We start from the raw sequence: 17,808 nt of genomic DNA on the forward strand, positions 1-17,808 counted from the left end.
CAAAACCAAAACTGATAGATACCTCTACTTGACCCTGCAGTTTCAAAAATTGTTTTGCCTGTTAATTAGACAAGAAATGATCAATCAATTAACTACACTTCAATCCCGAATTAATTTGGATAAGCAAATATCAACAAAACTGTTACCACCAAGGATGTGATGGAATGGATCTCTACGCTTAACTTTGAGTCACATGAATAATTTTTATTTTTGATAAATAACGCTCTCTTCTATACAAAAAGTGAAGAGGATAGAGTGTACACGGACAAATACCTAACTAGACTTTTAGTAGCATTCTATCAATAAGAAACAAAGTAGATATTTTTAATGGGGCCAGGCAACTCTAAGCCACATCTTTTGATTAAATTAGTTGGGGTTGGGTCCCAAATTCCATATGCTCATAATGATATTAAGGCATTTTCAATTAACTTTTGCTTTTCTTTTGGATTTTTTCCTTTCCCTTTTAGAGGTATTTATTATATAAAAATGTCTGATGTATATCTGCATGTTCCTTGTTGTTCTGTTTCTTAGACAACTGATAATACAAGGTTGAAGATTTTTCATGGTAGGGTTCATCAATTTCAAGCCATTCCTTTTTTTCCCCCCCTAAAAATAATATCTATTTATGAATTTTACAGCTCATTTTATAGACCATTAATTTGATGTAGGGGCGGAGCAAACATTTCAGTAGCTAAAGTGAAAAATAAATAGGAGGCCTTAAATTTTGAAATAATAATTGATGATGTATTTTTTTATTTAAAGTATATTTTTCTAGTTTATTTAAATGAAAAAGTCTACTTTTTCTATAAGCAGAACTTCTTTTCTTTCAATTTTGTTTCAATTTGTTTGTCTGATTTTGAATTGATATTAAGAATTTAATGAGCAAACTTTTAAAGGTAGTTGTATTAAACTAGACAGTTACAAATTTTATATTAATGCCCTCAAACAAATGCGTTATTTTTACATGCATAGAGCCGCCCCTGATTTGATGTTGCTTGGCGATGATTGTTCTATATCTACATTTTTATGTACTTTATGAGTTTGTTTCCTGTTTGTAACTGTTTAATTCTTAAATTGAAGTTGCAAAGTGTTAGGGATATATGTTATTAATCAAATATTTAAATATAATGTTTATTTTAATAACTATCATAATTAAAGTTGAAAATTATTGGGATATATAATATTAATTATGTGATATATATATATCAGGAGTATTTGTTATGAAATATTTTTATTAGTTTAATAAAGTTTTAAATAGGTCATATACGCATTTGTGTATTCTTTATTTGTATAATATATGATTTAGAGAATTAGGTTTTAGTTTATACATGGAAGATTAAATCATCGGTTCTCATAACTATAAAAATTATATTCACCATTAAAGACGAAATGAACAAGTTGTCGACATGATTGTAGCACAAAATTAAATGTAATCTATCTTGATTGCGGGACTATATAATTTTAACTTTTTGTGTTAGTACATTATGTTATTTATGTATTGAATGGACCAAATAGAGATAAATATTTTATATTGACTATCTAAAATAAATTCTCTAGTCCATTAAATACACATATACTCTTAATCTTAATATTATTACAAGCAATATACATGATAAGTTAAATGAAGAAAATATTCATTTACAAAATAATAATTGTTGATAGAATTCATGTCTCGATTTAGAGATTGATGATAAACTTATAAATTTTCATATGTGTAAACTCAATCGATGAATTTTGTATTCCACATGGAGAAGCCTCTCAAAATTATAGTAAATTACACTTAGCACTTTTGTGATATGATTCAGTTATTCCTGCCTTGTGAAGAGAAAATCAAATACCTATATTTTGTATATTATGAAAATTCTATTCGAATATAATGATTCAATTATGATGTATTCACTACATTTAAAAATTAATCACCTACCCTTGTGTGGGAGAAATATAAATAGTGTTATGCATTTTGAATTTTACCTAAATACTTGCAGCATTTCTAATCAAGGAGTATAACTCAAGTGTTATGTCCAATGAGTGTTCATAATTCGATTTGAGTAAAATTAAATTAATTTAGTAAAAATTTAAAATTAAGTTAAATTACATATAATTTATATTCATCAGTTTGATTTGATTTGATTTGATTCAATATTTTTTATATTTAAAAAATATGATGCTATGCTATTTCTTTCTTTAATTTTTTCTACTACAATTAACTCCCCCATCCCCCGCCCTTCCCCCTCCCCCATCATTTTCCAACTTATAATCTATTATTAACCTTTTATTCTGGTGGCTATAATTTTCTTAGATTATGAAGATTTTTTTTTTTTCAAATAATAACTGAGCTTAAGGTGTAAAGTAGATAAATAAAATTTTCACGAAAAAATAATACAAAGTACTTCGAATTATTTATAAAAATAATAATAATATACTGTCTATATATAATTCAAATTTTATGTATATAACGTATCAATTATGTTCGGTTTTCTTATTTGGTTTGTTTTTAATGAAACCAACCAAATATTATTAATCTTTTTAAACTTAAATATTAACCAAATAAAAATTGATTTATTTTGTTCAATTTTCAATTTTTAATTTGAATCGATTTTAACCCAATCGTAAACACCCCTATCATGACTTTGGCAAGGATAAGAAAAGTAATTTCTCTTTTATTTTCTTCAAAATAAAAATATAGTAGTAATAAATAAGATTAGAAAAATTTAATGTCCTTATTTTTGGATCCAAAGGACACTTTAGGAATGCACAAAAAATTCACCCTAAAAATTATCTGCAAACTAATTTTTTTAAAGTGTATTGAAATAATGAACGAGTCAAATCTATTTTTAAATTGTCGGTTAAAGTTTCTTGGAGGTGACTATCAAAATCAAGCTTACTGTTATGATCCGCCATTTTATCATATCATTTAGGCATAAAATTAAAGCATAAGTGAGCTAGCCTTAGTGAGAAGAATCTAGAGTCTTGAAGAGGTTTGGAGAAGACTCTAGAATACCCTAGAAGATTTCTTGGAAGACTTTAGAATTCTCTCGGCTTGTAGAAAATTCTAGAAGAAGGATCAATTTATAAATATGTAGGGACTTGTGTAATACTTTTTATTTTACATTTTAGCTCCTAGATGTGTAAATTGAATATAGGACATTCATTTGTAGAGTTCGGAGTCAAAAGGACAAGAAAATTTGCCGAAAATTTTAAAAGGGCAACAAAATTCAGTTAAGAACAAAAAAGACACATTTTTAATGCCCAAATTAACATTGTTAGAATTAGATCAAATTGGATAAGACTCAAATTTTCATGCACCTTGTAAGGCGCAGCGCTGTCAGCGTCTTACAGGAGGCACGCGGCTGCGCCTTGTGAATTTGAGCCTTCGCTTAAATTAAAAAAAAAAAAAAAAGCTTTTTCAGTTTTTCATTTTTTACAAGCTTGCAAGTGACTTGTTTTTTATTACTCTTAGAGATTTTAGTCAAGTATTAAAATTATAATTGACAAAAACATTTCATCTTTTGTTTGAGATTCACTCCCATCACGTACAAGATATATTGGTTATTCTATAATTTTAAATATAAAAAAATATTTTATTTAGTGTACATCACAAATGCATATAAACATTATGGTCCTATCAGTGGCGGATCCAGGATTTAGAGTTCGTGAGTATCAAATAGACTTATCGATTAAATTAATTTTATATTTGATTAAATTATTCATCTTTTCGATATATATCATAAATCAATCAATAAAATATAAATAATAAGATATTACAAATCCACACTCCACACTTAAAGCATGAAGTTAACAAATTTAAAAGTTTCAATAATATTACTAATATTAATATTCATCATTCATTTACAATTGTCCTCGACGAGTTTTCATATTTTGAAAACGATCGATAATGACATCATTACTAACATTTATAAATACATCACGCTCTATGTAACACACTAGACAATCATTTAAATATTGATTACCAATACTATTCCGCACTTCATTTTTTATGTGCTTCATTGACGAAAATGCTCTCCACAGTTGCCGTAGCAACAGGTAAAATCAAAGTCAACTTTACAAGTAAATAAACAAGTGAAAAGTCAAAGGAGTAATAATTTAATTAATTTAATTTAAGTCAATAACAATTATTAAAAAATAATAATAATGTGCCAGCTGTTTTTCCTTAAAAAAACGTGCTTGGAGCTTTATTTTTTCTTAAAAAGCGTCTGCAGTAAATTTCTTAAAAAAATAGGTACAAATAGGATTCAAACCCGCAACATCAACCTTTTAAAGTTGCCCTCCTGCCGTGGCACCACAAGCTAGTTTTGTTCTCTAGGTGGCACGCTTTATATTTATATAAATATTATATATATATATACCTATGTATATATAGAATTTCCGTCGAAGTTCGGGGGTGGCGTGGCACCCCCACACCCCTTCATAGATCCGCCCCTGGGTCCTATACTATGTTCCTTTCTTAAACTAATTTTAAAAAATCAAATAAATTAAAACGAAGGAAATATAATTAATTACGGGGGTTGCCAATTGAGCAAGATAAGTGATAAGTGATCATTAATAAAGTTGTAATTCATTGAATTCTTAGTATAAATATAACCCAATGTTGCTTTAATTTCTTCATCCTTAAATAATTAATATAACTAAGCTTTGAAGAAGAAGGAAAAAAAATGATGGGTGCCAATTGAAGATTGTGGTCCTATTCATTCGTATAAGTTTGCATATATGGCTAAAGAATGCCATTAAAATTACTTAAATTGCTAAACAAAAATTTGTATGTCTTTGCATGCAAGTTTGAAACAAATTTATTATTTATTTAATTTGTGAGTGAATTAATATTAAAAACATAAAATATAAAATATTTTAATTGTTTCAAGAGAAAAACTGATTTTTTAAATTTTTTTATAATTAAGGGAAGGAAAAAACTGAAAACTGATTTATTTATTTTTTAATTTAAGGGAAGCCAAAACGTGAAAAACTTTTTTTAATTTTTTTTCAAGGGAACGCTCAAATTCCTTGCGCCTTGTAAGGCGCAGCCGCTGTGCGTCTTGCAAGACGCTGACAGCGCTGTGCCTTACAAGACACATGAAATTTTGAGCCTTATCCAATTTGACCTAATTTCAACGGCGTTAATTTGGGCGTTAAAATGTTGCCCTTTTGATTCTTAACTGAATTTTGTTGCCCTTTGAAATTTTCGCAAATTTTCTTGTCCTTTTGGCTCCGGACTCTTCATTTGTAACTCAGCCAAACAAGTGTAAGCAATCTTCCAAATGAATACAAAAATCTTCTTATAAACTCTCTTGCGTCTTTCTTCATTTTCTTAGCAATATACTACAATTTTTTTTTGGATATAATATTAAGCAATATCCTACAAATTTTTGGATATAATATTAAGCAATATTCTACAATTTTTTGGATATTTATAAAAAAAAAAGATCAAAATACATCAAATATAGTGATCAAGATTCAATCTTACTCAAGATTGACCAACGTTTTTGGCGATAAAATGCATGACAAAATCATCATGCATTCGAAAAAAATTAAATTAGGAGAGAACATTTAATATAGAAAATGCACACAATTGTAATCATAATTTTGATAAATACGATCACAATTATCATCATTCATTCATAAAAAAAATTAAATAATTAGGAGAGAAGAATCTAGGAAATACATATAATTGTAATAACAATTTTGATAAATATGATCACATTTATCATCATGCAGTCGAAAAAAATTAAATTAGGAGAGAAGAATCTAGGAAATACATATAATTGTAGTCACAATTTTAATAAATACGACCCTTGTTTATGTATTATTAGCAACTTTGTATTAAGAGAGGAGTCCTCTCTAGGTGCTTAGTTTAAATAATATATCATATTGTATTGGGTTGAGTCCACTAACCTTAGTAGGTAGGTCGACTTCGGACCCACCTTAGGTTTGGAGGTAAGGTAAATGCCCCCCTCCTTGTATAATTTTGGTTTTATATATATGATAAGGCCTGGGGGTGTTGCTCAACCCCTGACCCCCTCAAGGGTCGTTCAATTAAAAATAAATAAAAAAAAATAAATACGACCACATTTATCATCATGCATTTGGAAAAAATAAATAAATTAGGAGCGAAGAATCTAGGAAATGCACGTAATTGTAATCATAATTTTGATAAAATACAATCACATTTTAAAATTTATTTTGTGATTGTACTTTATTTTTTCATGCTTGATAAAAAAATTTGCAAATAAATTGACACGTTCGATTACTCTCACAAATTAAATCTGCAAAAAAATAGTCACAAAATTGCAAATATGAAAGTTCTATTCTTATGAATATTTCAAGTCTCATCTTTAAGTTTTGATAAGACTACGCTTCGTCGATAAATTTTGAAATAAATGATATCTCTAAATCTTGAAATAAAGGATATCTCTGGACGTCGATAAATCTTGAAATAAAGAATATCTATCCACATTGAAATTACCAAATAAAAAATAGAATTCTTAAAGATGAATCCAACCCATTTTCAAATGGTAATTCCCGTAGAGTTTCTCGGAGGCTATTACACTTGAAATCCCCCAACTCACACTAATAAAAAAAGGGAAAATTGTATATAATAGCAAACTATTAATTCAAATTAAATGTTATAACCACAGTTTGATTTAATTGTAACCCGTAGCAAACTGTTGCCATTCGCCTCTCTTCCTAGGTTTCTCGCTCGCCAGTCTCTCCCTCGCCTCTCTCGCATTTATACAATTGTGTTTATATAAAGCGAGAGAAAACTGTATATACAAATACAAATGATACATACATTTTCGTCCTATACACTAATAATTATACAAATACAGATCTTCCCCTGCCCAGTTCTCTTTTGTCTTTCTCTCTTTCTCGCTTTATACAAACACATATTATACAAATTACAATGTATAATTTGTGTTGTATAAAGCGAGAGAGAGAGATTTGGTATACAAATGTTTTATTTCGATTCAATTATATACAAATTCAAATTTTATGCAGATATACAAACACATAAAATTGAATTGAGAGGCTACCAGCGATTTATACAAACGAGAGGCTGACAACGATTTATACAAATGGTCTGCCAACGAAATTATACAAATCTGAAGCATTGCCAGCGAGTTATACAAACTGATGCTCCATAGCAAATATAAAGTTTGCTATGGAGCGCAATTATACAAACTATAACTATAACATACAACTATGATTTTTATATTTGCTATGTGTGAAAGTTGCTAAAAAAAAAGGGTAAACCAAATAAAAAGAAAGAGAAAAGAAAGAGGAAGTATTTGAACCAGACTAAACTAATCACTCATTTTTTTTTATTCTCAAGTCTCAAATTTAAGACCGTTAATTTATCTTATTATAATTCTTGATCGAGTTAACATCTAATCCATTTAACTGGTTGTGATATATGTAGGGGCATACATTTTAAATTTTAGCTCTATCATATATATAAATTCACCCAAGTATTTTTGTTACGTGCAGATCCTTCTTGAATTCTTGTAATTAAACACTAACACGTTTAGCCCATATTCCACAAAATAGGACCACTAAAAATGAAACAAATTAAACTAAAAGAAATTTGAAATTACTGTTGATTAGGACCACTATATGAAAGAAACAAAAAGAAATCTGTAACTATTGTTGATTATTTACTTGGTGAGAGTAGTGGACCAATATTGATACAAATCAATTTTGTTTTTATGTTATTGTATTGTTCCTTCGATATAATGGCACTTGGAAAATGTAGTTACCATGCATGATTAAAAAGTTACGATAATAATATACTAGTACTATTTTTTTAGTAAAAAAATCTTAAATGTTACCCCTCGATGCTACAAGTAATTGAATAGGGATTTTCCATCAACACATCAATAATTTTATGCTATATTTTTTTTTTCTTTGAAATTGGAAGGATTTTATTTATTAAATAGTAGGTTCATCCATACAAAAAGGAGCTGATCTAAACGATATAGTTCCATTCGCATCTCCTTCAAGAGCTTTTAGTGTAAAGGAGGGAGATGCTTCAAAAACAAACAACTTGTTCATAGGCATATTTGGATCCATAGTCTTCCTTCCATATTCCGCTAATAAGTCATCTACTGATGAGTTAGCCTCCCTCATTAGATGCTTCATTGTTGATCCTCCCATCAGTAGGAGCATTGACCTGCAATCCGAATAAATGTGTGAGTGTATTGGTTTAGTACTTTCTAAGGTGTTAAGTAATACCTGAAAGTCGGTTTCCACGAGCAAATGATTAATGTTTATTTTCTGTGCTAGATTCAAATCATGGAGCAAAGCTAGTAGTTCCGCATGATGGGCATTAACAACTTTTACTTTGCAAGAAAATCCTACAATCCAACTGCCTAGATGGTCCCTTATAACTCCACCGGTTCCACCCATTTTCGAGTTTTGATCAAAGGAACCGTCAATATTTAGTTTGAGCATTCCTTCAGGCGGCCGGTGCCATGCTACAGGGGTCATAGTTCACTCCCAACCAAAAAAATAATTTTATGCTATATGTTTCCACTATAAATAGTTCATTCTAAAGGACCTTAGTTAAACATTCACCAAATAACAAGATCATAGTATATAACTTACTATACACTGGTTCTTCTAATAAGGTTGAAACTGAAACCGTGTTTGTAATGTTGGATGTTCTCTTGTCTATTGTTTCAAATTCTTGATTCAATATGCATGGCAAATGATAATTAATAACAAACTCGGTTTCAAATTTCAACCTTATCAGTAGTACTATCAGCTAAAATGATTTGTTCATCTGATTGAATTGTTAGAGATTCATGATTACAAGTTAGAAAATCGAATTTTCATCGATAAGGTGAAAATTCATATACTACGACTTTTCATTTCTTTATTGTTAATTAGATGTATACATCACCAACATTTTTGTTTGTGTCATATTATTACAGATCAAACTATCAATGTTTTTAAGCCACTCATGAAGCTGCTAGGCCAAGGAATCTTGAACTATGAAGCAGATAAATGGGCTAAACATAGAAGAATCATCAATCCTTCTTTTCACCTTCACAAGTTGAATGTATATATCTCTAATCTTCATAATTACTTAATGTTACTATTTAGATCGGAGATAATGGTAAAAAGCACATTTAAACTATTAATTTTACGCGAATTTTACTCTTCAAACTATCAGCTATGACTCTTAAAAATAAATTACATTCAACACTCTTGTATTATGACTCGGTTATAAAATATAATTCTTGTATCATAAAATCTAATAGCAATAGCAATAACAATAATATATTCAATATAATTTTATAAGTGAGATTTGAAAAGAATATAATTCTTGTATCATAAAATCTAATATCAATATCAATAACAATAATATATTCAATATAATTTTATAAGTGAGATTTAAAAAGAATAGTATATATACAACCTTATTCCTATATTGTGAAGCGGAAAATCAAATATTTATATTCTTTATATTATAAAATTCCACTCAAATATAATGATTCAATTATGATATATTCACTATATTATAAAACTTAAATAATTTCCCTTATGTGGTTGAAATATAAATAGTGTTATGAGTTACGTGTTACTTAAATACTGACATCATTTTTATTCTTTGTCTCAAATTTGCGACCATTTATTCATCTCACATAATCCTTGTCTAGTTAGCATCTAACTCATTTAACTGGTCATGATATAACAAGTTTAGAAGGATATAATAAGTTTTTCTTAGATTTTACATTTTGTATTAGAATATATATAAATATTAAAAATTTTAATTGCAAACATGATAACCAAGATAGAGCTATGAGTATGTTATTAATTCAAAATTTATAAATTTTAAATGTTAGATCCGTCTTGTGAGATACTTACATGTTTAGCCCATTTCCACAAAATAGAACCACTAAAAATGAAACAAAGAACAAGAAACTTAAAATTATTGTTGATTGGGACCAGTAAATGAAACAAACAAAAAGAAATTTGTAATTGTTGTTGATTAGTGTATTCTTCTCTATATTTGATTTGTTTTGTTACTTGGTGAGAGTAGTGGACCAATATTAGTACATATCAATTTTGTTTTTATCTTATGTATTGTTCCCCTTTCAGGACTTTCCCTATATATCTCGTGAATCAACGTACTTGAAAAATTTAATAACCATACATGATTAAAATGTTGCGATAATAATATATATAGTGTAATTTTTTAATGAAAATTTTTTCTTGAAGTCACGGGTCGAAAAGGATTCTCCATCGCACACCAATATTGATTTTATGCTATATGTTTCCCCTATAAATAGCTCATCCTGTGGACCTTGTTTATAAATCAACCAAATAATAAGATCATAGTATATATAGACTTCACTCATGTGCACTTTAAGTGAATCATATGAGAGTACTCATGATAAGGTTGAAACTCAAAACGGTGTTTGTAATGTTGAATGTTCTCTTGTTCATTGTTCAAAATTCTTGATCCAATGTGCATGACAATTAATTACAAACGCGAGTTTGAGTTTCAACCTTATCAATGGGGAGGAGATTATAAGGTGAGAAATCAAATTTTTACCAACGAGATGAAAATTCAGGTATTCAACCAACAGAGTTATTATATGATTTCCCATTTCTTTGTTGTTAATTAGATTTATACATGTAAATCACCAACATCAAGCTTTCAATGTTTTTAGTTACCACTAATGTGTAATATTTTCTAGAAGGCTTCCGCTGCATTCACCTGAAGCTTTTAGCCAAAGGAATCTTGAACAATGAAGCAGTTACATGGGCTAAACATAGAAAAATCATCAATATTGCTTTTCACATTGACAAGTTATGGTGAAGATATCTCAAATCTCCGTATTTCCTTGATGTTACTATATATTAGGTAAGAAATAATGATCAAAATCAAAATTGAATTATCACTGATAGCGAGTTTTGCATTTTAACTATCAATTATTTTTTTTTTCTATCCAAATTATTACCATCTAGGTGTGTATTAAAACACACATAGATGGTGATAGTTTAGATAGAAAAAGGAAACAATTGATAGTTGGACTAATTAGCTTCGAGGTATGTATTAGTATACAAATGATGATAGTTCAAAAAAAGAAAGAGAACAACTTGTAGTTAAAATATGAGACTCGCAAAAATAATAATAATAGTTTAAGTGTATTTTTTTTATCATTATTACAAGTGCCCATATAAGTGAAATTAGTAATTTGAAAATAAGACAAACAACTTGTTATGTCCAATATATCAATATTGATAGTCACTATTAGAAGCGGAGGGTTTTTCCATCGCTAATCAATAAAAAACTAAACGTGTTATAAAATATGAATTTTCCACCAAGTTAGCTCCTTGAAAATTATATTTCAAAAATATTAATGTAATGTGATTGTCCAAGCGTTTGTAGTGGACATGCACTATCATGTTTTGTTGTTGACTCTGTGGTGCGGATAAAAATAATAAGTAACATCAAAGTAAAAAAAAAAAATCATGTTTTTTTAAGAAGATCTTAGTTTGTGGATTTTAATGAAATGTTACTGGCAAATTTAGTGGCGGACCCAAAAATTTTACCAAGTGGGTTCAAATATGAAGAAGAAAATTTACAAAAATAAAAACTAATAAATTAATGTGTTGTTGTCTGGTTTCGAACCGGGACACTTCTACAAAAATAAATCCACTTTACCAAGGATTGTCATTTGTTTAAACGGGTCAATTTTTCAAAAGATAAACCAAATATACTTATATATACTGTGTAATTTTTTTATGAAATAGGTTCATTGACCCAACATAGATTCGCCCCTACCTGCCTGCAATGGGATATTTATTGTGCAACAAAGTGAACATCCATCTTTTTTTATTTATTTTGCGAAGAAAAAGTAGTTGGTGGAAGGACACAGTTTTCTAGCCGAGGAACTTCTTTTAACTTGTTAGTGTATATATTACATTTAGACAGGGTGGAGCTACCCTATAGCAAGGGGTGTTGATCGAAAAATTACATAGTATATATAGGTCAAAATTTGATTTAATAAATATATATAAGTGTTGATACATCTTGACATAAGTTGAAGGTATAGTCTCGTGGTTAAATACATAACATATATAGGTCAAAATTACATAGCATTGTTCTAATTTCTAAAGTTTACTCACCATGCAGGTTCAATCATATAATTTCAGGCCCATTAGTTTCAACAACTACACCAACAAAATCATTTACAAAATTATGACTAAAAGGCTGAATCCTATGCTCACCAAGTTAATATTTGATAATCAAAGTCAATTCGTTTTTGATAGACTAATGTAATGCTTGTCATGATATTGTCAAACCAAACTAGGGAGCAAAATAACAAAAAATTCATAATAATACCATTTAGTTACGAATTAGTGGTGAATTATAAAAAAAAATCATCTTTCTAGAAATTATTTAGCTTTGAATTAACCCTGAATTACTGACATATTCTATAACTAGTTTCATGTTTTTTTTAAGTAATGGATGTTACAAAAAGAGTTTAGTATAGTTTACTCTAAAATTAAATGTGGATGACTAAGAGCCTGTTTAGATTGACATAAAAACTAATTTTTAAAATTAATTTTTAAGTCAAAAAATAAAAAATCAAACTGAAATAATTTTTAAGTCAAAAAATAAAAAATAGGGGAGGCGTACTTTTGATTTTTGACTCATTTTAAGTCATTTTAAACTTATTTCAAGTCATTATTGACTTTGTCACATACTTCTTAACTTATTTTAAGTCATTTTAGACTTATTTTATATATTTATCAAACACTCTCAAAAATTAAAAAATAAATTTAAAAATAAATTTAATCAACTTTTAAGTCAATCCAAACACCCTATAAATCAAAGTAAAGGGCTTGACTGTCGTCAACGAAACCACATATATCATAGCGGTAAATTACCTACTACAATTGAGATGTATACGACAAAGGATTTCCAGGAAGTTGAAGGGTTCAACCCCAACTATTGCTTTCTAGGTTGTTTGTATCTGGTTTGAAGATAAGTTATTTAAATATTAAAGTCGGTAAATTATTTACGTATATATAAAATTAATATTGTGTTTTGCTTTGTAATTTTAAAATTTTGTGTATTTAATATATGCATAAGTTATGAGAGAATTTCATAGTTAATAAAGAAGAAACTTGTTTATGTATTAATTTATTAATACTATTATGTTTGATTTGCAATTTAAAAATCCTCATTACTGATACATGTTTAAGTCATGAGGGAATTGATTTATTCATTCACGTGGAATAGAAGATGGAATAACTTATAACTACATAATTAATAGGGAAAACAACACAAATCCCACTAGTTTAGGAGCTAATTACCTTCTTTCCCATGAGTTTACAATATTACCAAGCCTACCATAATTTGTTCTGCGGATACACATATCTAACGCGCCTAGATACATGTATCTCAAATACATGTATCTTGATAATTGCATCTAAATAAGGAAGGTAACTGATACATGTATCTCAATAATTGTTTCTAAATAAGGAATGTAACTGATACATGTATCTCGAATACATGTTAATTAATCAGATACATATAATTAAGTTTATTTAAATAAGGAATGTAACTGAAATACATAAATTAAGGAGGAATTCACATGTATAACATCTTTGGAGTATCTACGGCTCATAAGAAAATATTTTAAAATTTGAATTTTTGTGTATATAATATGTTCATTATATGTATCTAAATTATTCTTTTATGTATCTGGCGTTTCTTCTATGTATCTAATATATACTTAATGATTAGATGTATTGATCTGTCCATTCTATGCACCTAAACTGTTTTTCTATGTATCTTATAACCAACAAAAAAATGTCCAATTTTAGCGGCGATGAAATGGCTCCCTTCTTCGACTTCCTCGATGTTGTGCGCCATAGTTGATAATGAAGTCAATTGTGTTGGTTGCTATGACTGGATTTTTGGATATTTATGAATTAATCATAGTTGTGATTATTAATTAGTACATGGGTTAACCCCAAAATCAATTCCTAGTATCTTTTTGATAGATATCCTCACCTTTCCTCCGATCTTACTTGTGGTCTTGCTAGCTTCTCTGTTGGTATGGCCATCGGAGTGTTAGTGACGCTAGGAGAAAAAATGTGGAAGAGAAATAATTAATTTGGTGTCAAGGTATAAATTATGGAGAGAATTAAGTGAGTAAATAATTGAGGACTCTATTTTAGGTTAATTTTAAAGTGATTGATCTCAATGTATTTTACTCCAAATTTGGTATTAATAAATCCTAGTTTTATGGAATTGTTTATTTGATTGTATCTTTTAAAATATATGGTATAAAATATTAAAAGTAGTAATATATGTAATTGTTTAAAAGTAGAGATAAAATTAGTATATATGATAGTGGTGTATGTCTAGTTAAGTAGTTTTTCCTAATTAATATCTCCATAATTATGCCTATATTACTACTCCCTATGTAGGGCTTACGCCCCACGTCTCGAGGCATACACTTCGCCTTACCCCCCCCCCCCCCGCNCCGGCTTTTAAAACACTGGCTGAAATAGAAAAGAAAACAAATATAAAAGGGAAATAGAATAAAAAAGTAGAATAATAATATTTTAATTTTTTTAAAAAAGTACAATATATTTACATGGCATCGCGCGTGCACCCCACCACTTACCACAAATCTGGGTGTGACCTTTTAAGGGGCAATATATTCCACTTTTAAAATGTCTAGAGGGGTAATAGGACCCCTATAAAATATAAGTGTGTAGTCGAGAATTGACTACTTGATTGGGGGGTCACTTGACCATTTTCCCAAGAAATAATGATCAAAATCACAATTGAATTATCACTAATAGCGAGTTTTGCATTTCAACTATCAATTGTTTTCTTTTCCTACCCAAACTATCACCATCTAGGTGCGTATTAAAACACACCTAGACGGTGATAGTTTGGGTAGGAAAAGGAAACAATTGATAGTTGGACTAATTAGCTTCGACGTATGTATTAACATACAAATGATGATAATTCAAAAAGAGAAAGGGAACAACTTGTAGTTAAAATACGAGACTCGCAAAAAAATAATAGTTTAAGTGTATTTTTTTTTATCATTATTATAAGTGCCCATAATAAGTGAAATTAGTAATTTGAAAATAAGACAAACAACTTATTATGTCCAATATATCAATATTGATAGTGTCACTATTAGAAGTAGAGGGTTTTTCCATCGCGAATCAATAAAAAACTAAACGTGTTATAAAATATATTTCAAAAATATTAATGTAATGTGATTGTCCAAACGTTTGTGGTGGACATGCACTATCATATTTTGTTGTTGGCTCTGTGGTGCGGATAAAAATAATAAGTAACATCAAAATAAAAAAAATATCATGTTTTCTGTAAGAAGATCTTAGTTGGTGGATTTTAATGAAATGTTACTGACAAATTTAGTGGCGGATCCAAAATTTTTACTAAATGGTTCAAATATGAAGAAGGAAATTCACAAAAAAAACTAATAAATTAATGTGTTGTTGTCTGGTTCCGAACCCGGACACTTCTACAAAAATAAACCCACTTTACCAAGGATTGTCATTTGTTTAAATGGGTCAATTTTTCATTTATGTTTGTATTTTTCAGAAGATAAACCTAATATACTTATATATATTGTGCAATTTTTTTATGAAATAGGTTCATTGACCCAACATAGGTCCTCCCCTGTCTGCAATGGGATATTTATTGTGTAACAAAGTGAACATCCGTCTTTTCTTATTTATTTTGCGAAGAAAAAGTAGTTGGTGAAAGGACACACTTTTCTAGCCATGGAACTTCTTTTAACTTGTTAGTGTATATATTACATTTGGACAGGGGTGGAGCTACTCTATAGCAAGGGGTGTCGAGCGAAATCCCTTTGTTGGAAAATTGCATAGTATATAAAGGTTAAAATTTGATTTAATGAATATGTATACAAGTGTTGACATAAGTTGAAGGTTTAGTCTCGTGGTTAAGGAATTGCAAAACTTGTTTGAGGTTGTGTGTTCTATTTTTGATAGTTGTTTAATTTCAGCTTACAGGATCAAAAACAAAACATGAAGTTGTTTTTACTAGGGAAAAGTGTTTGAAAAATACTTCAACTTTCGTTGAAATTGCTGTTACGATACCAAACTTTAGAAATGACCTTTTATCCTATGTACTATTTAATAGTGTATTTTAAAGGTATATATGTGCCTACGTGGACATCATAAATATTGCATCATTTTAAATAGTAATGTGTCAACGTGGGCACATATATACCTTTAAAATACACTATTAAATAGTGCAGGAGGGTAAAAGATCCTCCATAAAGTTTGGTATCGTAACAACAATTTCGGCAAAAGTTAAAATATTTTTCAAACCCTTTTCCCTTTTTACTATGAGCAAAGGTAGCAGGTTCTGGACCTGAGATCTTCTATCCAGCTTGTTGCCCTATCATTAAGCATTTTATCATTGACATTGCTACTGATTACTTCAGGGGAAATAAATTAACTCACTGAATTCTTTACACATATTTGATTGTTCTAATTTCTAAAGTTGACTCACCTTAGCTTGCAGGTTCAATGATTTAATTTCAGGCCTATTATTCTCAACACCTATACCAACAAAATTATGACTTAAAGGCTGAATCCTATGCTCACCAAGTTGATATTTGATAATCAAAGTCAATTTGTTTTTGATGGACTAATCACTGAAAATGTAATGCTTGCATCCGAGATTATTCATGATATTGTCAAACCAAACTAGGGAGCAAAATAACAAAATTTCATGCTAACACCATTTAGTTACGAATTAGTGGTGAATTATAAAAAAATTCATCTTGCTAGAAATTATTTAGCTTTGAATTAACCCTGAATTACTGACATATTCTATAACTAGTTTCATGTTTTTTCAGTAATGGATATTACAAAAAAGTTTAATACTATAGTTTACTCTTAAATTAAATGCGCATGACTAAGTCAGCGTGAAGGACTTGACTGTCGTCAACGAAATTACCCATTTACTACAATTGAGACTTAGAGATGTACGACAAAGGATTTCCAGGAAGTTGAAGGGTTCAACCCCAATTATTGCTTTCTAGGGTTGTTTGTATCTGGTTTGGAGATAAATTATTTAAATATTAAAGTCGGTAAATTATTTACGTATATATAAAATTAATATCGTGTTTGGTTTGTGAATTTTAAAAAATTATGTAATTAATATATGTACAAGTTATGAAAGAATTTCATAGTTAATATATAGTTGATTTGCAATTTAGAAATCTACATTACTGATACATGTTTAAGTTATGAGGGCATTGGTCTATTCATTCATGTGGAATAGAAGACGGGATAACTATAGCCACATAACTAATATCTATATTATTAATATTTCCATAATTATACTTATTTTACTAGTATATACATGCATAATTCTAATCATATACCAAATAAATATACCTGTATTACTATTATGTACATACATTACTAATATTTCTTGTTACTTCGCCATATTTAAGCAATATATATTCTATTTTAATTTATTATTATTATTAAGATTAATTTATTTTACAGTATATATTTTTTAAATTTTATCCTAAGTTTTTTTCTAAGAATAAGACATATAATATTTGATATAGATATTCATAGGACGGTTAAGTATTTACTTGGAAGCATCTCCAATATTTTCTATGAAGCTTCCTCCCTTAAATGTCGGTAAAATCGTTAATCCTCTACGTGGTCCCTCAAAAGTTCTTTTAACCACCCAAAATTTACGGTCTCAGTTGGTTTAAAGGATCGTCATCCACT

This window comes from Solanum stenotomum, chromosome 8 (assembly GCF_019186545.1).
Source record: "Solanum stenotomum isolate F172 chromosome 8, ASM1918654v1, whole genome shotgun sequence".
NCBI classification, from domain to species: Eukaryota; Viridiplantae; Streptophyta; class Magnoliopsida; order Solanales; family Solanaceae; genus Solanum; species Solanum stenotomum.